The sequence below is a fragment of the Triturus cristatus genome, chromosome 3_2 (genome assembly GCF_964204655.1).
Source record: "Triturus cristatus chromosome 3_2, aTriCri1.1, whole genome shotgun sequence".
In the NCBI taxonomy this organism is placed as follows: Eukaryota; Metazoa; Chordata; class Amphibia; order Caudata; family Salamandridae; genus Triturus; species Triturus cristatus.
In genome coordinates, this window is record NC_140584.1 from 778,348,109 (window position 1) to 778,374,247 (window position 26,139).

Genomic DNA, 26,139 nt, shown 5'->3' on the forward strand with positions numbered 1-26,139 from the left:
ACCTGCCCTTCCTTCTTACCTCGCTTAATTTTATGCCTGAATGGAACAGGCTGGCCTATTGCTGGTTCCCCCTCCTTCCTTATTACAGCCTTTATTCCCATCAGTTGGCTTTTTCTGCTCTCCTGCATGCCCATGAGGGAAAACCCTCTTTAGTTAGTGCTGGTGCTACATATGCACCAGTGGTATTGGTATTAGAAAATGGGCTACACAAGGGTCTGCAGCCCCTTGAATAATACCAAAGTGCCCGGGGGGGGGCTCAAAGCGGGTACACCTGCTGTTGCCCCACCCCCACGCCCTTCCCCCCGCACTTTCTGTACTATAGTTGCAGGTTTGTAGATCTCGCTCGCTCTTCTCCTTGCATGTTGAGCTATCACCAGGTGCTAGATGTCTTCGGCACCTCCATCTTTGCTGTCTTCGCACAAGGACCTTCTACACTGGGAGCAGGCTGAAGGCACCTCCTTGCATAGGGAGGCGAAATGTGGTCTCCGTCGCAGTCCGATCACTGACCTCTTGGATGCTCTTGTTCTTGCCCATACCACACAGCTGTCTAAAGGTGACCTCCCACCTTGAATAGTTGCTCTTCGATAGCCTGATGTAGATCGGTGTGCCCGTTGTCCCCTCTTCTTCATTCATGAACACGTTTGTCCCCACTCTCCTTGTGATGTCCCCTCAAAGAGATAGACATGTAACACTGTGATGCTAGGCTTTGTTACTTGGATTTGTCATCTGTACTGGGCCGATTTATAATCGTGCTAGGAGCTTCTCACATAAGCCCCTCCCCTTATGGTTTGGTTCTGTTCTAAAGTTAATGTTTCGAACGCATCATTATGGTCTGATCATTGTATGTTCCACTTTGCGGTAACGGTATAATATGTCAGCACCTTTTTTGATGCAAGCATGTCCGAATTCATCGATCATATTTGTATTGAACCATATGCTTATGCCGAAAATAATACAAATGGTGTTGAGAAAAAGAAAAGAAAACAAACTTTTCAAATAAGTCACACTATGGAACAAAGACACACTCTGACTATATCCCCGCCACCCTTCATGTTGATACTGGAATCAGACATAAGAGCTGGCTTTACAACGTTGCCCTTAAGGGTGGGCTTGATCAGACGCCTGGTAAAGAGAAAAATCTCTTATGGTGTGCCTAATGTACTCAGAGGAGGACTGGAGTAACAGATCTCCGGGGATCTGTTGTCAAATAGTCAGCTACTCCAAGTTCAGTGCTTATATTATTGACCATAACGGTTGAAAAAAACAAAATGTATCTCAATGTGAATAATCTGCATGTGTTTTTTTCTCTCCTCTTTCCTTATTCCTTCTCTTTCATTGCTCCCTCTTTGTATTCTCATAATCTGACCTTAGCCACCATGCAGAGAGAAAAGACAGGGTCTTGTTTAAGAAAAACAACAAAGATGTATACATACGGCAATGCAGCAGACGAACTACATTTTACTAATCTCTCAGCGTACTTTTTAAAAAAAACTTTATTTATTTTTTGCAAACAAATCAAGAAAGAGATCTCATTAATGGTACAGTTGTCTTGTGTGTGAAAATGACATTTCAATGGCAATACACCCGTGTCTGTTAACAAATTGGAAGCCTGGCTCCAAGCAGCACTATCATATCTTCTATTACAACGGTCTAATCCGTCAGAATCCATGTGGTTAAACAATGCAGTACTGACCCTTGACATTCCCATCATTTGCATAAGAGCTCTGCCAATCAAGTCCCCCAGTGCCACCCCCTTGCACTGCCCCTAAACTATACCCAAAGCGAGGGAATCCGCCGCCCTTCGACCACCCCAATGCCCACCCGATCACACAGTCACCACCATCAAACCTAACCAACCTCCGTGGGCACAATACCTGAACTTGAGTGTGATGGGGAGGAGCCCGGCATATTCGCGATATATGTTCTGTAGGGGCCCCAGATGTCTGTAGGACGGGCCACACCGGGAAGGAGACTGGAATAAATCTCGCTGTTTAAGCTGCAATAAGCCATATCCGTAAGCCATGTTTTAGTTGTAGGCACCGCCCCACCGCCCCAGTGCTTAGCAATTCCTCGCTTTGCCAACAGAAAGCCCAGAGATGCCAGCCTCCTCAACGACTTGGGGAAATTAACCGTGTATCCCAGCAGCGCCACCTCCCGGGTAGGAACCAGGGTGAGCCCCAGCATCTCCCCCATGATTTTGTGTATCTGAGCCCAGTATGATTGCAGTCTCGGACAGGTCCAGGTCATGTGGGCAAAATCAGCATGAGGGGAGGCACATTTCCAGCATGTGTGGGGCCTCTTGGGATCAATGGAGTGGAGTTTATCCGGTGTCATGTAGCTTCTGCGAAAAAACTTATAGTGTAGAAGTTTATGGCGACTATTGAGCGATATCTTGTTAGTGACCTTACAGCAAACGGACCACTGTTCATCCGTAATGGGCCCACCCAAGTCAGCCTCCCATGCCATACGTAGTTTGTCATCTGAGCAGGGAACCTGCGCCATGAATAGCTTGTACAATTTAGAAATAAGATGTGCCCCTGTATCTTTGTCGATGAGGAGAGTAAGTGGCTCGAAGGAAGCAGGCTCGAGGGGGAATCCCCTAATCTCCGCCCCCTAACTGTAAAATAAAGCCGGTTGAGGATGAATTTGTCCATGAAGGTGGCATCGCTGAATCGTGCCTCCTCCGATATAGAGAATATGTGCCCGCCCGGGTATAAATTCCCTACCTTGGTGAGGTCAAACTTCGTCAAAGTGCGTTGCACAAGTTTCTCGCCAGTGACCGGGAGCCATCCCTCATTAGGTAACGGGAGAGAAGCAGAGTATAAAATGGGCTGGTCCATATAGCGCAGTAACCTATTCCAAGCCCAGCTTGTGGTAGACACCGTTTGAATGTCAACCGGACTTCTAGGCACGCCCCTAGGCAATACCGCGGCAAGGCGACCCAGGAGCACAAAATCAGCCTCAGGGCGAAGGAATGGAATCCTAGCATCAGGGTGGTACCAAGCATAGGCATGGGCACACTGAGCAATCAGATAATATAAATATAAATCCGGCACTCCATGGCCGCCTCTATCGTGCGGGAGCGTGAGGATCTTCCAGTGGATCTGGGGCTGCCTCCCACCCCAGACCAATCTAATCAAGTGGGCACGCAGCGAGGCAAAAAAATGCTGGGTGAGGGGTATGGGGATGTTATTAAAAAGATATAAAAATGTAGGGAGCACTATCATCTTTATAATGGCGATTCTAGCCGCCATGGACAGCGGAAGCCGTAGCCATCTGTCCACCTGTGCTTCAAGCTTAGTAATGGCGCAGCCATAGTTAAGACTAATAATCTCGTCCGTGTTCAGGTGTATGTGTATGCCTAAATATCGTACAGAGTCTGAGCACCATTCCAGCGGATATTCACATTGCCAAGTGGAAGTGCCGCTGGTTAGTGGGAAAATAATGGACTTATGCCAGTTGATACCCAGCCTGGAGTGCCGACCAAAGCGAAGTATTTCACGTATCAGAAGGGCCAGGTTTATCCGCGGCTCTCTAACATACAGTATGGTGTCGTCGGCATAGAGTGAAACCAATAGGGGACCTGTCCGGAACTGGAGCCCTCTATGAAGGTGCCGTTCCTGAAAATGTCGAATCAGTGGGTCCATGGCGGGAATGAACAGCAGCGGGGAAAGCGGGCAGCCCTGACGGGTGCCGCGAGTAAGAGCAAACGGGCGCGATAACGTACCATTAATGCGAAGCCTCGCCGTGGGTCGACTATACAAGAGCCGCGTGGTGGCAACAAAGCCAGCCGGCATGCCCATGCGCTGCATTATGGATAAAAAAAGGGCCATTCTAGAGAATCGAAGGCTTTTTCGGTGTCAAGTAGAATCGCCGCCGCAGGAGTGTCAGGGTTTATTCTATGCAGGACAGTGAATAAAGTCCGCAGATTCAGTGATGTCGAGCGGCGGGGTATGAAGCCAGATTGAGCCGGCGCAATAATAAACTCCATCAATTGTGAAAGTCTGTTAGCCACAATTTTGGCTAGAATCTTATAGTCAATATTCAATACCGAAAGGGGCCTATATGACCCACATAACGCCGGGTCTTTGTTCGGCTTTGGAAGTAGAACAATGACTGCTTCGCTTAGAGTGGGTGGCAGAGTCTCTCGCTCCAAGGCCTCGGCATAGACCTCGATAAGCTTAGGCGCCAACAGGTCCGAAAATGCCTTATAGAAATCGCCAGTCAAGCCATCAAGGCCCGGGGCTGAGGAGCTTGGTAGAACTTTAATCGCCCCACGAACCTCAGTTCCAGTTATGGGCTCCTGCATGCCCTTTTCTAAAAACACAAGCGCGATTTCGGATAAGTAGTCTTCTCGTGAAGTAGCGTGATCGCGCTGTCTAGTTGTGTATAAAGCAGGAAAGTAGGACAGAAATTCATCCCTAATCTCCGATGGTGTCGTGTGGAGCGTTCCGTCCTCCCCCCGGACTTCAGTTATGAACGACTTGCTGTACGGTGGCCGCAGAGCATGCGCCAGCGTGCGACCCGGCCGGTCGCCCTCGCCATATCGACAGGCGGTTTGGTATTTGCCCAGATATAGGATCTCTCTATCCGCTGTCTCCCTGTTTTCAGAGAGGAGGCACAACCTCCTCGCAAATGTGTCATCTGACGCCGCGTGTCTCGCCTTCACGTCTATCAAGTCTAACTGAGCCTCCAACTGCGCAAGAGTCGTGCGCAACGCCTTCAGGACCCCGGCATGCTTAGCTATACAAACGCCCCGAATGTAGGCCTTAAACCCCTCCCAGAGCACGGCCCAAGAGTCCACCGAACCGGTGTTAATCACGAAGTAGTCCTCAATTGCCTCAGTGACCTCATGACAGAATAGGTCATCCAATAGCGCTTTCCCAGGGAATCGCCATTGTCGCTCAAAACCTTCCGGGCGCGGCACATCCAGGCACAGCAGAACCGGCGAATGGTCGGAATACGTTCTGGGGAGAGTCTTTATCGTCCGAAACCAGGGGGACAGACCTGGGGAGAGCAGCCAGTAGTCAATCCTAGTCCAGGTGTTATGCTGGCCAGAAAAATGTGTATAACTAGAGGTGTCTGGGTTGCGCTTGCGCCATGGGTCAACAAGGGAGAATTGGCGACAGAGCTCTCTAAGTGCGCGCCGTGCCTTGGGCTTAGTGTCAGCGGTCTCCGAGGTACTGTCCAAGCCCACATCCTGCAATAGGTTGAAATCACCGCCAAGCATGAGCATAACAGGCTCCAGGGTGGTAAGTTGGGCGGTCAGCTCGTGGAAAAATTCCGGGGAGTCAGTGTTAGGGGCATACACACACACACCAAGATGATCCCGTGCCCCATCATCACCCCTCTCACTATGCAATAATGCCCCTCTCTATCCCCAATGACCTGATGGCAATGAAACAGGACTCTTTTATGAATCAGCGCTGCAGCACCCCTGGCATAGTTGCTAAAGTTGGCAAAGTACCTGTGCGTTCCCCAGGATGCAGCAAAACGAGCGTTGTTTGTGTGGTGCAAGTGTGTCTCTTGTATAAAGGCAATATCCACCTGATGCCGATTCAGATAATGCACAACCTGTCTGCATTTACGTTGATTGTTAAGGCCCCGAACGTTCCAAGACATCAATGACAAGGGTATTGGGTTTTCATTCAGACCTATACGAGCCATCTATACATCTGACAAAGCAGTCGGACACCGGTGTCATCAGTACGACCATGTATCAGCAAATTTGTCACACACCTGTTAATGCTTCTGAGATCAAAACAGCCTACCCCAACCCTCCTCCCCCCACCCAGCCATACCACAAAAACGTGAGGCAATCCCAAACCTGTAAACGAGAAAAAAAGCTCCAAACAGAAGAGCCATGTGCAAGCAATCATTAAGAAACGGAGCATCATTTCCAAAATAAATCCCAGCGGTTTCCACCAATGGGGGGTGGCAACGTCTCGCCATCAACCCAGCAATACACAGCAACCTTACAAAAATTGTCCAGAGTCCCCAGCCTGTAAACAATGAGAGAGACGAGGGTCATACCTAGGCGCCACCTCACCCCACCCCAGAACCTGCAAACAAGTTTTGGCTGTCCACCGATCCACTGTGTGAGGGAGATCGATCACCCCCGCCGTCCCGTGGAGGGCTCTTATTTGGCTTCTATGAGCGACAAAAGTCCTGCACCTCAGCGGGATTGTCAAAGAGCCGCATACAGCCATCAACCTCCACCGGCATCCGCGCCGGGTAGAGCATGCCATACTTGAGGCCGAGATTGCGGAGCGCAGCCTTCGCCCCGGCATATTTCCACCGGGCCTCCTGAACCACCGCTGTAAAGTCCGGGTAGAATGCAAGTTTTGAGCCTTGCCAAGTTATCTCTCCCTTCTCTCTAGCCAGTCTTATAGCAGTGTCCCAGTCTCGGAAGTTCATGATGCGGGCTATCAGTGGGCGAGGTGGGAGTCCCGGATTAGGACGCGGTCCCAGGGAGCGATGGGCCCTCTCAACCACAAAGCCCGTCGTGACGGAGTCCCTCCCAAAGATGTCAGCCAACAGTTTTTCTACAAACACATCTAGCCGGCCCGTCTGTGGACTCCAGGACCCCAATAATACGTACATTATTGCGACGACTGCGCGATTCTAAGTCCTCGTTTTTAATAGCCACTTCCTTTAAGATGCGCTCCATTCTGTCTAATCGCTTGGTGTCTCGGGCCGGGCCGTGCCGTCCTCAATGGCTGAAATCCTGGCCTCCGCTCCTTCCAGTCGACGATCATGGGCCTGTATCTTGGGACCCATTGCCTCCAGCGTTTTATCCAAGGAATCGAAGCGACTGTCTATGGATCTAAACCCAGCTCTCATCTCTCGTAGCCAGTCCGGCGACGGGGCACGGGCCTCCGATCCACCAGCCACGACTCCATCCTGCACCGCCATGTCGGGGGGCCTCGTCGACGATTGCTCAGACAGCTTTTCAAAGGGCAGCGTTTTTTGTTTCGGGTCCTTGCGACCCATGCCCCTGCACGCACGACTGGACTCTAGCCAGCCCTCTCAGGATCCAGTGTTGGCTATTGCGTCGGAATGGCACAAGTTCAGCAAGGCGGCACAGGCCCCCAATACTCAGCGCGGGTCTCCAGGCATCTCAACCTCCCACGCAGCACCCTGGACGGTCTCACCTCCCCGGGCCCAGGATGGGTGTCACTGCAGCGCGAAGGCCAGGCGGCCCAGAAACTACCGCTCTGGACCAGACCAGGGCGCGACCGCGCAGCTCAGCAAGGCTTCCTCAGGACGAAGGCTCAGAGACTCAAGGTGGCGTCAGCAGTGCAGAAACACAGGATTAGGCTGCAGAATGGAAGACCCAGACGCCAGATCACGCAGGTAAGGCCGCCCGGCACCCGGAGCACACGCCATCCAGAGAGCAGGGCCGCGGAAAGGGGGGCAGGTAGCGACCCAAGCACCCGGGCCAAACTGGCAAGCCCGCCCGCTCCCCGCCACCGCAAGCAGGCTGCCGCCTGCCTGCTCCGGTCTCGCCAGCTTCGAGCAGCGAGAGACCTTGGGGAGCAAAGCGAGCAGAGCCGCCCAAGCGGCACCGGACTGCCGCCGAACACCTGACCGGCCCCGCACCAGCCGCAGTGGGGGGGGGCCAGGCAAGCCCCGGCCAGCCCGCGCCCAGGTTTCCAAACCCCCCCGCAGCCCCCTCCAGGTACCTGCGTCCGTGCCGGCAGCCACAGCAACGAGGGCCTCTCCCAAACGCCGACTCAAGCCGCCATCTTGCCTCCGCAGCCGTCAAGATCGGGTCATCACTGGGACCGCCGCCGATGTTTCCGCGGCCCAACCGGCATCAGGTCGTCACCGTGGGGACATGGGGTGAAGAGGCAGCGCCCGCCGCCTGTTGCCACCGTCACCGGGCCAGGGACATCAGCGATTTTGCTGGGCTGGTGGCGGAGCTTCAACACCGGGCAGCCATCTCAGCCCGCGGCTTGGCCACGCCCCCAATCTCTCAGCGTACTTAGGTTGAGGGTGTGCTCATTTTTAAACCTACATAGTTCCTACTTTCCCAAACCTTTACATCCGACATCATTGGGCTTTTCATCACACTTGTAAGTCTTTTCTGGTCCATTTTGCACTTGTAGTGTATCAATGAGTGTTTTAAAACGTCACATACAATGTTGTAACTCACTGAATGCTTAATAAAATGAAAAATGGAACCAAGCCAACTCTATCATTGTTGGAACTGTAGAATGGAGCTGACAGCAAGGACTTTGGCAAGGAACTGGCAATGGAAACTGTGTGATGGAACTCTTGAAGGGACTCACAGATGAAACTGACTACTGGGGATGGCTTAAAGGCAGTTACATAGGAGTGAGACTGTGGGATATTACTTGCTGCAGGGACTCTGGGATGGGGCTTTTTAAAGGATCTGGAACTATGGGTTAGAGGAAGCAACAAGGGCAGTGTGATAAGCTGATGGATGAGACTCCAAGGAACAAATGGTTAGAGGACTGAGGGTTGGTGCAGACTGTCCATTTGGAATTGCCCCATGGACAGTGTGGTATAAGTTATTGCAGGCACTGTGGATAGTGTTAATTGCAGGGGACTGGTATGGAAGTTGCAGAAGGAATTATGGAACATCCCATGTCTGGACTGTGAAGTGCTGACTACAGCCAGTGGACACAGGTGGATGGTGGAATTAGTGATAGTGGTTACTGCAGAGAGTGAGTGTGGCATTAAGACGCTTTTTTGCAAATTGTCGTTGGAACTGTGAACTGGAGCGGTCTACAGCAGGGCCTATAAGGCGGAAAGAAAGGACTGCACCAACTGTAGGGTATAGTAGAGGGATAGAGTTGGCTGCACAGATTTCAGAATGGAGCTTGTTGCAGAGACACTGAATAAAACCAGCCTTCTGGAAGTGGGTGCAGTGGTGTAGGTTAGAGCAGGCTAGATGGGTAAGCTCATAACATTGTTGTTTTGTTTGCATGCTCCATTATTAGCAGACTGAAACTCATTACCAGACTTGTTCGCCCAGTACCAAGGCTTACAAAATAGTCATTAACGTTTGGTCTTCTGAGTGAGAGTATGAGACAATATTTTTAGAGCAGATAGGGAGAGTGAGTGAGGCCGAAGAAATAAATCAAGGAGGTGGTGACGTAGGAAATGAAGACATGAAAAAGCAGATGAAAAAAAGATAGCGGTAGGGTGGTCATAGAGATGGAAGAGGGGTCTTAGCAAGGAGGGAAAGACAGGGTGGAGAAAGTTGAGGTTGGGAGCAAGTGCGGGCCTGGGGGAAGCACATGTTGGTGAGGACTACCCTTGGTTGGGTTAGTCAAATTTGGAAATAGAACCAATTGAATGGAAATAGTACTGGATAGGGAGCAATTGTGGGATTGGTCATGACACGGGTCTCGAGGATACCCACGATGGGGAGGAGGAGTGAGGACAAAAGAGCTCGAAGGATGGTCACTACCTGTTTCCTTGCTGTGGTATATTTATACCATCATGAACAACACTTGAGCAGTAACACTTTCTATTTGTGTTAGTGAGTGCAAATGTGTGCACATATTCATAGTCGGGATAGGATTTCTGTACTTCAACAAATAAAGTATACTAAATATATCATAGTAATAATTAGATAAATGTAATGCTCTGCAATGTCTTAAAGCATTGTGAATATATGTCCAAAGATTTACAAGGTTGATTCATCAAATGTGGGACAACAAAAATGACACCCTGGAGTTTACAGTGGTCTATACCTTGACTTCATTAATGTGCACGCATTTAATGATGCAGTGGAGCTGGAGCTACCATGCACTCAAAAAATTAGGAAGAACTGGATAATAGGGTTGGTTTAACACCTACCAGAAGATTTTGAATGAATACGGTCTAATTTTAGTGGGAGGAGCTTTTGTAGAAGTTATTGATCTAGTTGAAATTAAGGATAAGCAACGTTTTTTTATTGAGAGCAAATATTTATAAAGTTCCTGATATTGTCTCCCCTTCAGGAACATTGTAATGTTCGCTGGTTTACCTGCACCATAACAAAGATTTGCTTCAGCATTTCAAGATAATTTTCACCACATAGGAGTTTCATTTACCCTCTAAGCGAACAAACCCAGTTTGGGGAATTAGAGTTACTGGGCTGACTGGAAATAATAACGCAGTGAAAACACACCGCAAGAGGATCCCACACCAGTTTCGAAATATAGAGTATTTACAAAAATATATATAACAAGTCAAAAACAACAGAAATCCAATCAGTAGAACTGAAGATATGCAGGTTTAAAGATTCTACTAAAATAGTGGCAAAAAGCACAAAGCGCCCACTGATTATGTCTGCTGACCCCGTACAGGGACACAGTCACAAGTTCAGGCTGACAGAGATGGAGCACGGTTTGACTACAGGGACCCAGTTGGGTCTATTGAAAAGAGTACTTTACATCCTTGTTTGCGGAGCATTGCGAGAATCCGTGCTGAAGATGCATCATACAGTCAAAGTGATGTGCCGGTTCCAAGATGCAGCTAGGCTGTGGAACAAGGTCCTGTGTCATCATCAAGGCTCCTGTCGATGAGGGACTGTGATGCGAAGTGCGGCATCAAGGATGTGTTGCAAAGTAGGGGTAATACGTTGGTTACGAGGAGCTGCAAGGCCGTGATGTGGAGTCCAGCATCATTGTCGAGCCTGCTGTCAATGAGAGGTGCAAGGGCCTGCATTGAGGATGCATCACGCAGCGGCGGTTCCGATGGGATGACTGCTGGGATGCAATGCGGGTCTTTTTGGCAGTACTGATCCATGCAGTAGCCGCAATGCGTCGGTTCTGCTTAGGGTTGCACTGCGCAGCAGAGTAGATGCGTTGGTTCCACTGGATCCCCAGAGGCTGGCAAAGCACCTTAGGCCCACTGAAGGACTGGGTTATTCTAAGACCCAGCGGTGCCAGGGAACAACACCTGAAACCTTCGTGGGTTACCTGTTCTGGCGTACCAAACACAGAGACACGGGACACTTCCAGCGACGTCAGAGATCAGCGTTTATTTACTGCAGGGATACAGAGGTCACAAGAAGTACACAACGTGTAGGTTCTCGGAGACTGCTTCGAATTGCAAAAGTGGACCGGTCCTTTTATACACGTTTTTCCCATAGAACAGTATGGTGAACAAAGATTACAACTCAGTTCCCACAATAAACTTCAAAAGAGTCGCGTTCATGTTTCAGGAGGCCGGAACATAATTACAACAGTATTGCCAGTTCCCAACTGTAAAAACATACCTTCTCTGCAATAAAACACATTCCATCCTGACCGTAAACACATTAGGAGAAGGGACAAAAACAGATGCAAAGAAAGGACAAGGATGCACAACAGATTAGAGAAGAGTGTTAGGAGTAGTAAAGGAAACTTGATAACGGGATCAGAGACCCCGTGTCTAATGTATGCATGACTGAAACAATAGACCGGCACGGCAAGATGAGCCTTGAGCGGGGCCATCTGCCTTCGTCGTGTCATTTCCCTCGTCATAAAAGTCATATTCAAAGGAACACGTGTCCCTCGTGTAAGCTTGGGAGTCCCAGGGTCACGAAGCGGACAAAGTCCGTTCGCTGGCTACTTGAGGGCAAGAAACAAAATGGATGCCGTATCTTAAATGGAACCCGAGGGTTCAGATGAACAAACCCAAAAATAAGACGAACCATACGTGGTTGCGTAGCGAAACTGCGTACACCCACTATACTCGTCATTTGCGGTTCGTAGATACCCAACTCATCCATATTCGTCACCATTCGAAAGTGTCGTTCCGTCCCACACGGAACCTCAGACGCTCCTTTTGCCCTCATGTAGGCAAGCATTAGTCAAGATCGGAATCTATTTCAATATTCATCAGATCGTTCAGTTGCTGCTGGAACATCATTCTATTCATCAACGTCTCCTTGGTAACAGATGGCCGTCTTATACACGTTGTAGCACATAGGCCACATAAGGCAGGACCACACTGTACACAAAGACAACACGTGAACAGAAACGTTACAACAACCCCTACGATCATCAGAATCTTCCAACCCCAAGTTGACATCAGGCCCCAAAACCATCCTAGAAGCGTCCAATCACCTTCGTCCACGTGTATGGACTCGGAAATCTTGTGCAACTTCGAGATGGCTTGGTAGACAGTTGGAGCATTGTCAGGAATAAAAATGCAACAACTCGAATGGATAACTTTACACACACCACCTCTATCTGCGAGAACAACATCTAGAACCATACGGTTCTGCAACGTCATGAGTCTATCCGCCTGAAGTTCAGCTGTTAAATTACCAAGGGCACTTGCAGTAATATTAGCAGTCGACTCAACTACACGTGTCAACTGTCTTAGGTTCCTACTATTAACCATAGGTCCCCAAAACGGCAAGAAACCCTTAAAGAAGTCTCCTGCTTCTTGACCGGCAGTATCCTCTTTGCTAATAACGCCTCTCACAACTCTAGTTTTGTGATAATCTGAGGCGACTGTGAAAGTCGGTGGTAAAAGATTCGCAATATAACAGGTACCCGAAAAATCACGGGGTAACCATGTATATGCGCGTTCATAACATACAAAATAGGTGCCCTTAGCGGTCAGAAAAACAGGGGAAGAGAGCATCGGCAGAACATACGTGTCAGTGCAAGCACTGTTCCCAAGTTGTGCTCTCGGATTTCGACCCAAACCTTTCAAGCAGAAATTACCGAGGTGTGGTACAATCCATATTGGGGACGAGCTCTTAAGCTGTCTATCACCCACTGACGTACTATACTCAGCCTAGCTCAGATCCTTATAAGCCTGTACCTCTTCATTTGGGATAAGCGATGCATCAAAAACATCTCTATCTAAATCCGCTATCGCTATCGCCAAAGGTTTGTGATACGGCCCAGGACCAAAATTGGCAGAACGTGGCTCTCGACTGGGGTAGGAATCTAGTGCACTACGGAACATAGTTTGGAATGCTCGAGCCGAACCCTGGGAGCTGTAAGGAAGGACCAAATATGGAATACCCCTTTCCATGGTATGTGGCATTAACCCACACACCCAACAATTGGTAGTATTCATCACCAACTGATGCTGATGTAGAAGTTGAACGAAGGAGTTATTCATAAATTCCGCACGTCTAACCTGTTCATGTTGAGGCAGAGGATGAAAAGAATGTGGGGAAACAGTGGTGAGGGAGCTTAGTTTAGGAGAAAAGGTAGGTGAAACAGAAGGTAATAACAACTGTACTCCAAAATACACTCCACCCACCAATAACATAGATACGGTCAGGAACAGTAGGAACACCTGAAACAAAAAACATTTTGTACGTACAACTCTTCTTAATTCTGATCTCTGCGCCGACATCCTTTCTACTTCCAACAGCTTAGAGAATGCCATCCTCTACAAACCGTCCGTGACGTACTTGACGCACTTCGTTCTGAGTAGCGATTATCAATCCCCAGGAGTTCCCAGGAATCGACAAAAGTAACCGACCTAGCGTCAGAAACCTGCTAAACAGAAAGGAGTACCCGCACGGCCCTACGGTGACCCGGATGGAGAGGTTTCCTCGAAAAGTTCAGTGTTATTACAAATCTCTTAGCCGTGGGACAGCACATAAAAACTCAAAAAGAAAGGATAATTGTCCATAATGTTCATAGCATCAAAAAGCAAATATACAACTAATTTTTATTAGTCCTTGAACGAAGAAAGTATCGACTTCTTCCAGGTCGTGTTTGCTCTACAAACAATTGTTCAGCTGGCGCAACAGTATTCGATGAAGTGGACAACGAGTCAGACCTTGGGCTCTCTGCTACCGATGACTCCACATGTGGGTTTGGCAGTGACAAATCATTCCCCACAGGTTGAGCGTCGCTAAACGGCACAAAGTGCAAAGGAGTCTCAGTTTCTGTTGCCGAAATCCCAGTCCTCACCCAACCATCCGTTGGTAAGGGGATCGGTACCTTTTTCGTGTGGCTGGCGTGTACCCAGTTCTTCCGGCCCTCCAGTCGAACCGCAGTCCTCGTTGTCAACAAGACTTGAAAGGGTCCTACAAATCTTGGCTCCAAGTTACGTTTCCGACCGAAATTTCGGGTAACGACCCAGTCGCCTGGCCGGAGCTGGTGTCCAGGACCCTCTGTCTGCGCCGGTAGAGCTTCAAAGACCTGTTGATGGATTAACCGTAGTTTAGTGGTCAAATCATGCAGGTAATCAATTAACATTGGATACTCAAGACTATCAAAAGCCCCTGGCCTCGGGACCCCCCAAATATTCGCAGGGCGGCCGAACACAATCTCATATGGGCTAAGCCCTACTCGAGAGTGTACGGTCGCTCTGGTCGATAGGAGAGCCAGAGGCAAGGCATCAGGCCATGATAGACCAGTCGTAGCTTGAATCTTGGCGAGTTTTAGTTTTAGGGTACCATTGTACCCTTCAACCAAACCCGCTGCCTGAGGATGATTAGCACTATGGAATTTTTGACGAATTCCAAGACCCTTACACACACTCTGCATTACACTTCCCACAAACTCGCTTCCATTATCCGACCACACGATCCGTGGCATTCCGTACCGAGGAAAGTATTCCTTCAGCAGGATTTTTGCTGTGGACAGGGCAGTGTTATCCTTAAGAGGATAGGCCTCAATCCATCTGGAGAACGCACAAACCACAACCAAAACATACTTCAGGTTATTGCATCTCTCCATATGGATAAAGTCCAGCTGGATAACCTCAAAGGGACAAACAGGAGGAGCAAAATGACCAGGTGGAGTGGGGGTGCCCTTGCCAGGATTGTGCATCAAACACACCATACAATTCTTAACCACTCTCTCGGCACATTTAGCAATACCCTCATTCCTCCATACAGGGGACAAGAACCTACATATTCCTTTCGCACTGATATGTGACAACCCATGAGCCATCGTCACAACAGCTAATACGTACGCATCTGGTAACATCCACCTCTGACATTCCGTCAGGTCAACCCAACATCCATGCATGTCCAACTTTCCCGTACTTTCTTTCCACTTAGTCTTTTCAGCTTTAGTAGCTTCGTTCTGAATTGCTTTCACACTCTCAATAGTATTTTCACACATACCAGTCTCCGTCGGCCACCTCACTGAACTCGTGACATACATTCGGGTCGCAAGATCCTTAGCCGTTTCCTTAGCAATCTCATCCGCAAACGCATTACCACGACCAACATCATCCGTCACTTTCCGATGTGCACTACATTTAACAATCGCCACTTGTTTAGGCAGTGTAAGTGCATCCAAAAGGTCATTCACGAGCTGCCCATGCTGAATCTTCGTACCATGCGATGTCATAAATCCTCTTTCTCTCCACAGTCTTCCAAAGTTATGCGCAACACCGAATGCGTACTGACTGTCGGTAAACACATTCACTCGCTTTCCTTTAGACAAAACACACGCTCTTGTCAATGCAATCAACTCTGCAGCTTGTGCTGAATTCTGATTCAATCTCGCAGTTTCCACAACCGTGCTCAACGTCACTACAGCATACGCAGTCGTCACATCGCCATTCGGCAATTTAAAGCACGAGCCATCCACATACAAAGTACCATCGGGATCTGTCAAGGGAGTGTTTTTCAGGTCCACACGACCTTTTGTTTCCTCCTCAGTTCGTAAATAACAATCATGTGGTGGCACATCATCTGATTCCATATTAATCGGCAACAATGTCGCCGGATTCAGTACATTACAACGTTTGATCTGTATATGACTTGCCAAAAGGGTCAGCTCGTACCCAGACAACCTTGCACTCGTCAGATGTTGAGTCTTTGTCCGATTCAAAAGAGTATCAACTGCATGCGGAACCATCACCATGAGCATATTATCCATAACAAGACCTGCGGACTGCCGAATAGACGCCGCTGCTGCCGCTGTCGCCCTCAAGCAACTTGGCAACGCTCTAGCTACCGGGTCTAAGGTCGAGGAAAAATATGCACACGGGCGCTGCTTGCCACCAAATTGTTGCGTTAAAACACTCAACGCACAACCTTCCCTCTCGTGAACGTATAATGTGAATGGCTTGCTGTAATCAGGAGTACCTAACACGGGAGCCGAACACAGTGCATCACGTAGTTCAGAAAAACTTTTCTGACATTCCTCCGTCCATGGCAAAGGAGTCGAAACGTCCTTGCACGTGAGAGCTATTAATGGCTTCGCTAACAGTGAAAAATTCGGAATCCACTGTCTGCAGTATGACGTGATACCTAAAAAGGCACGCACATCTCTCTGGGTTGTTGGCACAGTCATTCGAGCAATTGCTGCGATTCTTTCAGGGGTCAACCTTCTTCCCGCCTTTGACAATAAGTGACCTAAGTAGGTAACTTCTTGACAACAATATTGCAATTTAGAAGGTGACACTTTGTGGTGTAAGTCACAGAGATGCTGTAACAGTGACACAGTAGCAGTCTTGCAAACTTGTTCAGTATCTGCAGCTACCAACAGATCGTCGACGTACTGAATCAAAGCCGCACCAGTCGGCAGCACAAATGCATCTAGTTGACTCTTAAGAGCTTGGCTGTATATCGATGGGCTCTCACAATAGCCTTGAGGTGCGCGTTTGAACCGGAAACTGCGACCTCCTAACGAAAATCCGAACAAATCACGACTTTCCTCAGCAATCGGAATGCTAAAGAACGCATTCTTCAGATCGATTACCGAGAACCATGATGCAGAGGCTGGAATCAGAGTCAGTAAAGCTGTAATGTCTGGAACCACAGGAAACTGCGGGACAACAATTTTATTTACTTCCCGTAAGTCAATAACTAGACGGTACACGGGAGGCTTGGACGGATCAGTTCGTTTCAGAATAGGCAACACGGGACTATTACACACGTTACCTCGTGTCTCCTCGATAACATCTTTACCGATCAGATCATAAATGATCGCTAATAGTGCCCGTTCACCATCAAGGGAAATACGATACTGGGGTATGCGTGGTAAGCGCGCATCAACTTTCAATTGAACAACATAAGGTGGGATATCCAGCAGGCCCACATCATTGGGACCTGTCGCCCACAAAGAAACCGGAAGAGAACTCAATTCCGGTGGGAGCTTATCGATCGATAGATACATAGGGGAAATCACATTCTCACCCAATGTAAGCTCCACGCCCGTAGGAGAGCAGTACAAAGTCGCATGTAACCTCTTCAACAAATCCAAGCCCAAAAGATTCTCACCACAACCAGTAGTCAAAATCAAAGGAGCTTCTAACTCATGAGACCCAATCGTAAGGGGCAAGGGGCTAGAAACTGGATTGCTAACGGGGGCGCCAGAGAATCCAACGGGAACATTCGTTAAGCCAGACAAAGGCGCGCCAGGGAGTTTCGAATGCATAATGGAACTTTTTGCTGCACCAGTGTCCAACAGAAAAAGCTCAACGACGCCCAATGTGGCTACTGCAACATAAGGCCCTCTCTGATCAACCGGAACTGATACTTCTCCCTTCCTTCGTCTATGGCTGTCCTAGTAGATACCATCCGTATCAACATCACGCTCGACGTAACAGTCATCCACATGATACTGTGCAGATCTACCGGACGATGGTTCGCGTCGATCGAAACAATTCTGCGAGTCTGAGGAAGTGGCAAAACGCTCGGCCTGATTCTGAGTAACTCCACGACCTCTACCACGTGAAGCTTGTTGAGGACCACCACGACCTCCTCGAGCTGACACACCATTATTCCTATCACGGAGAACCGGACAATTAAACTTCAAATGGCCCTCCCCTCGACAATACGCACATTGATTATATCCCAACACAAAACGAGGTGCGGGAGAGTCATTTCGCGTCTGCGATCTAGAGAACTGTGATTGCGATCGATTTGGCTGTTGCGAATCACTGAAATTCGAGCGCGGAGGATACGCTTGCTGCAATAAGACCTTAGTTTTAAGATCCTTTGTTTTCTTATCTGCACGTTCACTTTCCTCCTTTTCCCTATTTTCGTAATATTGGGCCGTAGCCAATATTTGAGCAGTGGTAGAAACAGCCCACGAACTCTCCGAATTTTTCAACTTATTGCTAAGTTCGGGCAACAAGTTCGATACAAACTTATCAACAAACAGCCGCTGACCACCCTCTGAACCCATGTCCTGGCCACTATGATCAACGAATGCTTCCTCGAATCTTGTAAAGAAATCGGAAACGCTTTCATCCCTCTTTTGCTTGCACGCGGACAACTTGTCCCAATTGACGCGCATCGCCGGCATAAGCGTTTTCATAAGGGTAATTATCCTCTGGGGCAAATCCACAATAAGCTGCTCAGGCTTAGCCCCACCGACTTGCTGAGCGTCTGCCGCCGTAAAGGCAGCCCAGTCACCGCCTAACTCGGCCGCGTGATTCTCGTGACGAATTTTCGCCCAAATCGGCTGAGGCACTACATTGCCAAACAACATGTCAATATCAGCAAGGTTCATAACAGTAGCATCCACCAATTGGGACAGCTCCTTATAATAACCTGCTGGATTTTTACGGGGATCAGGCAAAGTTTGCTTCACCTGTAAGACTTCCGATCGTTTCCAAGGGAGGTGTATCCACACTCTCTGAAAATGGCCTGGGACAGCAGGGTTAGCATTAGGATCACCTGGCATCCATACTGGGGGAACTTCACGCATCGGATATTGACCAGGTTTTGCCATCCACTCTGCAGTCTCTTCCTTAAACAATGCTCGAGGTTGCACTGTACACCGAAATGATAACAAACGTTCTAGAGCTTCTCGAACCTTGTCACCTACGATCACACCAGTTGTGAACTGATGTTGGAGCTCAGAAACCTCAGACGGTACATTATCTACCACATCATGATCCCACTCCTCCTTCAACGATTTACACAATTCCTCAAACACGAATCGTTGAGTGGGCGCATTAAACTGAGAAAATGTTTCAAACACTACACGCGAAGTGTATTTAACAGGATTACGAATCCATTTATGTGCCATTTTTACCAGCGATTCACGTTCCCTACCATCAGGAAGCTGGCTGCGCCTCTGAGCGACATCTGAAAGAGTCGAGCCGAGTATTGGCCCAAAAAGCGGAGAATAAAGAATAGCAACAGCAGTCAGGAGACGGCTACGAACAGAAGGAGAAGAGGAAGAAGATGCAGGCGCAGCAACAGTAGGGGTGGAGGCAGTAGAAGTAGACGCGGCACCAGGAGTAGCGGGAACGACAGACTGAGGAGGGACTTGAAAAGGCGCAGTAGGAAGAGAAGCCGGTAAAAGAGGATGAACGATCTGCGGCACAAGGGGATTCGGGAGAGCGGGAGGAACGGCGGGCTGACCAGCAGACGCCAAAACAGCAGGTGGAGGAAGAGGTAGAATCACAGGGCCCAGAGTATCGGGAGCATAGGGAGGTGGTGATTTCAACAGATAAGACAATAGCGAATCCTCTATCGCTTCTTCTCCCGACTTATCGACATTAGACGGTAGCACCGGATAACATTTATCCACCGCCATATGATGAAGTCGAGCACTAACTTCCTGCTCTTTCTCATCTTTGTCTCGTTGATACTGTTCAGCATTTCGCATCACCGTAATAACGCCTTCTCTTTTATTTTTCTTACTCTGTTTGATTTCTTTCTGCTTGGCCTCTTTCCGCCATAACCGGAAGGAATCAAACATGGCCGGCCTAGCCTTCTTTTTAAACAGTTTAGCTTCCAAATTATCTAAAACGGCAGTTTCGAAACTACCATGAGATGGCCAACTAAGAACACCATCATTTTTAGTGTAGCGGACCCAATATTCATTGTACACGATAGGACCCACACCATGGCGACTATAGAGCTCGTAAATTGGAGTTCCAACCGGAGGTATCGGACATGAATCCTCCAGCCGGGAATCCATTCTGCAACATTTGAGAAACCCAAACAAAGTACTACGGCTAGGCATCGCGCACACTAACCGAGTTTACAAACTTCAAGGGCTATCGAATTTATGATATCCTCGCAAAAAATTGCGAGACCCTCGGTTTTTGGCAATTGCAATCGTCAAATAAAACCCAACAACTAAGAACCACGAATGCTATGGTACCATGCAAACAACAAAGGAACACTGGGAGCGACCCACAAATACTTAACTGAGAGAACAATGGCGTCACCAGGAAGGCCCGTCTATCGTCTCGCCGTACAAAGGACTACGCCAGGCGCCAAAACAGGTCGACAGTCAGGGCATCAGTCCGTCGCAGCCGTCAGGAGGCGGGGATCTTCGCGGGAAAAGACGTCGGGCCACTTATTTCGACAACTGGATCGATGAAGCGGTGTGCACCTTCCCTCTGAGATTTCACACGAAGTTCCTCACGATCGTCGGGCTTTGGACCGGTACCGTTGATGTCGCCCCACGTTGGGCGCCAACTGAAGGACTGGGTTATTCTAAGACCCAGCGGTGCCAGGGAACAACACCTGAAACCTTCGTGGGTTACCTGTTCTGGCGTACCAAACACAGAGACACGGGACACTTCCAGCGACGTCAGAGATCAGCGTTTATTTACTGCAGGGATACAGAGGTCACAAGAAGTACACAACGTGTAGGTTCTCGGAGACTGCGTCGAATTGCAAAAGTGGACCGCTCCTTTTATACACGTTTTTCCCATAGAACAGTATGGTGAACAAAGATTACAACTCAGTTCCCACAATAAACTTCAAAAGAGTCGCGTTCATGTTTCAGGAGGCCGGAACATAATTACAACAGTATTGCCAGTTCCCAACTGTAAAAACATACCTTCTCTGCAATAAAACACATTCCATCCTGACCGTAAACACATTAGGAGAAGGGACAAAAACAGATGCAAAGAAAGGACAAGGATGCACAACAGATTAGAGAAGAGTGTTAGGAGTAGTAAAGGAAACTTGATAACGGGATCAGAGACCCCGTGTCTAATGTATGCATGACTGAAACAATAGACCGGCACGGCAAGATGAGCCTTGAGCGGGGCCATCTGCCTTCGTCGTGTCATTTCCCTCGTCATAAAAGTCATACTCAAAGGAACACGTGTCCCTCGTGTAAGCTTGGGAGTCCCAGGGTCACGAAGCGGACAAAGTCCGTTCGCTGGCTACTTGAGGGCAAGAAACAAAATGGATGCCGTATCTAAAATGGAACCCGAGGGTTCAGATGAACAAACCCAAAAATAAGACGAACCATACGTGGTTGCGTAGCGAAACTGCGTACACCCACTATACTCGTCATTTGCGGTTCGTAGATACCCAACTCATCCATATTCGTCACCATTCGAAAGTGTCGTTCCGTCCCACACGGAACCTCACCACTTCTAAGGGTCCCAGACTAGGGTGGCACCCCTTGGTAGATGGCAGAGTCCAGGTGCTGGGTTCAAGGTTGCTGGAGCCTTCTATCCCTGAGGCTCAAGCCAGGAAGTCAAGCAACTAGCTCTTGGAGTAACTTTGGGGTACTGGGTTCAACAAATGCAGGTCGAGACCTTCTCAGCCAGGCAAGAGGGCAGCAGGTCAGTACAGCAGGACAGCAGTTTTTCAGGGCAGCAGTCCAGCAGAGTTACAGTTCTTTCAGAAGCACACCAGTCCTTCTTCCTGGCAGAGTATCCACAGGTCGGGGAGTGAACTGAAGAGTTTGTGCCTGAGGTCCAATAGTTTTACTTGGTGCCCTTCCTCTGGAAGATGGGAGAAGCTTCTAGAAATTCCCTTTGAAGTACCCAGACATCCTACCTTCCCTGCCCTGCTTCCAGACTAACTACAGGGGGACAAGACGCAGCCTATTCAAGTGTAACTAGAGATGGGCCCAGCTCCGCCCTCCCTTCCTGCCAGTGATGGCCAGCCAGGCACACCTAAGATTTCTATTGTGTATGGCTGTCTAGGAGGAATAGAGAAAGCCCAACTGTCAGCTACACCCAGCCATGTGAAAAAAAGACAGGCTACAGCCAAACAAAATGGCTAAGGCAGGAAAATGCCAACTTTCTGAAGGTGGCATTTTGAAAATAGTAATTTTAAAAAGGAGAGGATTTTTCATTACAATGCCAAAGACAAAACAAGAACTGGTTACCTTTTTCCATTTGAAAATGACAGCTAAATAAATGTAATAAGGTAACTCCAATGTTATCCTATGGAAGAAGTAGCCCTTGAAAAACTGAAAAATGAATTTAAGCGTTTTTCACTACCAGGACATGTGAAGCTTAAACATACATGTCCTACTTTTTAAATAGACCGCACCCTGCCCCCTGGGCTGTCCAGGGTCTATTCTAGGGGTGACGTATATATATTAAAAAGGAAGGTTTGGGCTTGCAAAAGGTTGATTTTTCCAGGTCAAACTGGCAGTTTAAAAACTGCACAACTAGGCTGCAATGGCAGGCCTGAGCCATGTTTAAAGGGGCTACTTAAGTGGGTGGCACAATCAGTGCTGCAGGCTCACTAGTAGCATTTAGTTTACAGGCCCTGGGTATATGCAGTACCAGTTTACTAGGGACTTATGAGCAAATTAAATATGCCGTTTGGGGATAAGCCAATGTTACCATGTTTTAAGGAGGAAGCACTTGCATTTTAGCACTGGTCAGCAGTGGTAAATTGTGCAGCGTCCTAAGGCCAGCATAAACAAAATCAGCAAAAATGCAGGAGAAAGGCAAACAGTTTGGGGAAGACCACCCTAAGGTTGACAGGTCTAACACACATGTTGTTGTCCAAAAATATATATTCCCATTATGCCGGTCCCAAAATTGCCAGAACCTCTGTTTACGGAATATAGACCAAAGGCCATCAGATACTAGTCTGCCAACCTCTTTGTTCCTCTGCTATCAGGAGAGTTGCTGATTTTCTACTAGCAGAGCCTCAGCTGCCTCCAGTTTTGGAAACATCCAGTATGGCAGCCACTGCAGATCCTCAACTCAACAGCATCTGAAGGCTCATCCTTATTGGAACAGCCCTTCCAATGCAGTGTTCTATGGTTCATGCCTGCCATACATGGCATGGTGAATGACATGATGGCCCTCCCATTGCATTTGAAGTGAAGGTGTTCTGGTGCTTTGTCAGCAGCATGTTTGTAAAACAAAACTGACTGACACAGGCTGCACAGCCAGTTAAGGGACTGCCTCCATGACTCTGATGGCCTGGTATAGGCCCACTGACCTTGAAATGAACTGCTAACTATTTTCTGCAAAGAATATACTAGGGAGAATCATATTGTTATGGTGTAAATTTGTTTTATTGTTGTTATTATCTCGTTTCACAATATACCAAGTTACATATCTTAGTTTGAAACTGGTATAAGGGCATCGGCTGAGACATGACATTTTCCAATGACATAAAAGAAAACAAAGAACTCCCTTCCCAACAACCACGCAAACTAACCTCCTACCGCCCCAGTACCAATTGCTATGCATCTAGCAATGACTCTGTGCCTATGTCTATGTGAGGGCCCTTCAATGTGTGGCGTCGTCGTTTCCAGTGTGGGAAGAGTCTGTGAGTCTCAGTATTCATAAGTACCGGTGACATGTCAGTTCTTGGAATTCTCAGGAGAGTAGTGATGAAATCGTGCGCCAGGTGGTGCTAAATGCATCTCCTCCAATAGTGAGTGTATGGGTAAGTCTCTCCATCCCTAGGACCCCCCACAAGCGGTGCAGCCAGCCCAGATGTGACGGTATAGTTGTGGATCCCCAGAGTGAGAGAATAGTTTGGTGTGCGGCCCCCAACGCTATTCCTATTTTGGCATCCTCTGCGGGATGCTAGGGAGTAAGTAAGGGGATTGGGGAGGCCCAGCAGTATGTAAGATGGGATCCTTGGGAGTTGTGTTGAGAAGTGAGAATCTATGTTGCTTAGGACTGACTCCCAAAACAATGCTAATTTTGGGCACTCCCAAAGGATATGTGTAAGCGTACCTTTCACCCCGCATTTCCACCAGCATTTATCACTATGGGTTGAGTTGCCCCTATGCAACCGTACTGGTGTGAGGTACCAATATGAAGTGATTTTCAGAGCCGTTTATGCCAGCTGTTTTATAAGTTGTGTGATGCGCTCCGTAGTATATGGCTCTCCAGTCTTTCTGAGAAAACTGACGCCCCAGTTCCGCTTCCTATCAGCGTTGGGCTGGTCTTTTATTTGGCTTCTGCGTGGGTTGCAGAAGAACAGACTATTCAGATAGGAGGCGTTTGTCAGAGCGTTTGCTCACCAGCCAGCTCTCAAAGTAGGTCAGTATTCGGTCGACTCCATCTCTCATGGTGGGGTGTAACAGCCAGTGCGTTACCTAGAGATATCTAAAGCGTTCACGCTCACGAAGGGTGTAGTCTTTCTTAAGGACATCGAAGGGTATTAGGCTGTTTTTGTCAAAAAAGTGACCGGCCGCCCTGCATGCAGCCTCCCTCCAAACCCGAAAGTCAGGTCCAGTCCCTAGAGCAAAGGCCGGATTATCAACGACCGATGTCAGGGGAGACGGGAAGGTGGTTAATTGCCCTCTGCGCACACAGGTATCCCACACCTTCATAAGAGAGTTTGTGACAGGAGAAATATATAAGCTAGATGCGCGATGGCGGCGCTGTAATAATAGGACCTTCTCCAAAGAAGTCCCAGCCATTGCCCTATCCATAAATAGCCAGTGTTTCTCTGACTCTGGTCTGGACCACTCAACCAATTATCGTAGCTCGGCTGCCTGAGATGCCTGAGAATATCTAAGAAGGCAAGGTATCCTAAGTCCCCCTTCCGCCGCTGGAAGCTAACTGCGCTCCTTGCTCTTCCTCGGTCTCTTACCCGCCCACACGAAATGGTGGAAAGCAGCCTGCAGGGTCGGTATTGTCCCCGAAGGGGGGTAAATTGCAGAGTCTGAAAAAAGAAAACTATTCTAGGTAAGGTGGTCATTTTAAGGGCTGCAATGTGGCCCATCGTGAAAGTGGATAGTGCTTCGATTGCTCCAGTTCTGTGCACACCCTCTTTGTCAGTTCTCAGTAGCTGAGAGCGTTCGTGCCCACTCCACCGCATACGTACATTGCAGACTTTCTACTACGGCTTAAGGAACTGTAATATTGAGGGCCTGAGACTTATGTACATTCACACAGAATCAAGAGGCCGCGCCAAAATCCTCCATCTCTCTTAGGAAGTGGGGTAGGCTCTCCTGCGGGTCTTCGAGCATGACCATTATATCATCTGTGTATAGACTGATCCCATGCTCTTCCCCTCCCAAGGGAATCCCTTTAATTTCTGGATGATCTCTCACCCCTTGCACAAAGGGTTCCATATATAAAACAAATAGGAGAGGAGGGAGGGGGCATCCCTGCCTCGTGCCGCGTTGTATGGGAAATGTGTCTGAACCATGCCTGTTCACCCTCACCCTTGCTGTTGGGGATCTGTAGCCGCTGAGAAACCAAGCCAGGAATTGTTCTCCCATCCCAAAGTGCTCCAGTGTTTTCATCCAGAAATGGCAAATGGACCCAATCGAACGCTTTCTCGGCGTCGATCGAAAGTAACATACTGGCCCCCTCCTTATGGCGCGCATTATCAATGATGTGGAGCAGCCGTTTAGTATTGTCCGTGCACTGTCTTTGTGGTATAAACCTGGCTTGATCGGGGCCGATCAGTCCCTGTATAAAGAGATTCAAACGGGCCACCATTATGGTCGTGAGGAGCTTGGCATCCGTATTCAAGAGCGAAATAGGGAGGTAATTAGCGCAGTGACGTCTGTATTTCCCCGGTTTGTGAATAACAGCTATTTCCGCTTCTTGCATTGAGGAGGGTAGACTGGCCGTGTGCACTATATCATTAAAGAGTCGGTGAGGACTTGGGATAACTCCAGAATCATATTGTTAAATCATGTTCTTATTGTTACATAAAGATTATTGCAAATGTCATGAACTTCTCATATGGCAAAGCCAATAAAATTTGTTTGAAAAATAAATACTTCCTAACTTAGCACATTTCTATGTAGTCCATCACCTGAACCTCCTGAAATGATGGTTCTTGCACTTCTTGCATAATTGCATTTATTCTTTTAGAAATTGTATGCATATCCATAACTGGCAGGTTCTGGATGTCTGTTTTATGTGTCATTTGCACAATTAACATTTTGTCAGCAAATCCGATTTTTAATGCATGCATATCTCTTGTATAGGACATGAACAGCTTGTATGGTCATTTTAGGAGATTGACGAGAGCCATACACTGCAGAAAGCTAGAGTTATGTAAATCAGAAATAATGTCAATTAAATAAAATGCAGATC

The 26,139-nt window shown here is 48.3% G+C and overlaps 1 protein-coding gene across 1 annotated transcript in view; it reads left to right on the forward strand.

Annotated features, from left to right (window-relative positions):
• The window catches only part of LOC146858096 (gamma-crystallin 1-like), a 69,101-nt gene that overhangs the window by 42,576 nt on the left and 386 nt on the right, over positions 1-26,139 (forward strand). The window lies entirely within an intron of this gene.